We start from the raw sequence: 1,655 nt of genomic DNA, 5'->3' as shown, positions 1-1,655 counted from the left end.
TTGTGTTGTCAATTGATAAAGTCTTATAAAATGTAAGACTATTCTCAAAATGCATATATATCGCCTTGTTTAATAATTAGATTATCCAGCTTAGGTTTCGTTATGTCAAAAATTGTAATGTCAGTTGCTAAAATAGTATGCATATTAATAAGATGGATTCATGTGTTTCCCCCGAGCACACACCAGTGGGATCCCCGGTTAGAGAAGGTTCCAAGCAGCCTACCTGTCGTTCGCTGGGACGTTTTAATGGGACGCTCATAATATGTATCACATACCGGTGGGGTCCCCGGTTAGAGTAGGTTCCGATGCAACCTGTATTTGTCGTAAGAGGCGACCAGATAGTTCGGGTTGCCAGACTCAGTGACTTGGTTGAAGTCGTGTCATCGTACGACTCCAGCATGGGACGTTGTGATGGGATGCTCATTATATGAATCACTCTTTTTTCCTGGCCCAAACTCGATTAAGCCCCCTTTACACAGGGCTGCGACCTTTGTGCCACCTTTGAGCGATCAAAAACTGGCCAGGACGCTCGATGGTCGCCTAAACCTAGAAAATCATGTTTCTATGCAACTGCTCCAGCAGTTGTTCAACAGTAACTGCTCGAGTTTTTCAGCGTCTGCAATCACAATAAAACACTGCAGGTACACGCCCTCTATTTATAGGCAGAATGAGGGGGCACTACAGGTAGTTCAAAGAAGGCGGTAAAGAGGCAGAAGCATTGCCATGGTGTCTCAAGCGTTGCCATGGTCGCCAAGTTTAGGCACGGCTGTCGCCACAGTGATCGTTCAATGCACGCTGTTGGTCGCCCAAAGGAGGCACAAGGGAGGCAGAAGCATCGCCCAGATTGACGGGAAAATATTGCAGCAGAACGCATCTATTACCTGGCGACCACTATGCCTTCATTCTGCAACAACGGCAATGCTTGTGCCCCCCTTCTGCCTCCTTTGAGCCACCTTTGAGCAACCAACCTCCTCGGCGACCTTTGTGCGACTGTTTTGACTGTTCAAAAATTCACGGCGACCATGGCGTCAATGGCGATGTCTGAACCTCCTGTGTACCACCTTGGAACAACCTAAGCAACCATTCTGCCTCCTTTGAGCCTCCAACGACGACCTGGCCAATTTTAGGGTCGCACACGGGAGGCTCGAAGGTCGCCATCCTGTGTAAAGGCCCCATTATTTAAAGGTTGAAATCATATAGCTGGAATATTTCTGAGCGTGGCGTTAAACAGACAAACAAATCTTAACAGGTCACATTACAATACAGAGAACAATGTATGTACTCATATCTCATATAGTCACTCGTGGGGATTCCAGGTTAGCAATGGCAAGCTTTGCTCGTCGTAAGTGGCGGCTTATTGGATCAGGAAATAAGGTCCGGGGACCTAGTAATTGGCGTGTCCGGCGGCGAAGATCTTTGCTCATAATATCAATGACATAATATCAACGATTATTTGCAGGCCACAGCCATTGGACTATTGCTGAGTACGGCTTTAAACAAGAAACGTACATGCTGTCGGCACTCTACCATACAAACAACTGATCTCAATAGTGTGCTCCACAACAGCACATCTCATGTTGCACCTTCCGATCTCCATTGTTATCAAATGTTTGTTTTGTTTGCTGTATAACGCCGCACTCAGCAATATTCCAGCT

The sequence above is a fragment of the Haliotis rufescens genome, unplaced genomic scaffold, assembly GCF_023055435.1.
Source record: "Haliotis rufescens isolate VD_foot unplaced genomic scaffold, xgHalRufe1.0.p SCAF_11, whole genome shotgun sequence".
Classification (NCBI taxonomy): domain Eukaryota; kingdom Metazoa; phylum Mollusca; class Gastropoda; order Lepetellida; family Haliotidae; genus Haliotis; species Haliotis rufescens.
The sequence above is the reverse complement of the archived record's forward strand: the minus strand, read 5'-3'. Positions refer to the sequence as shown.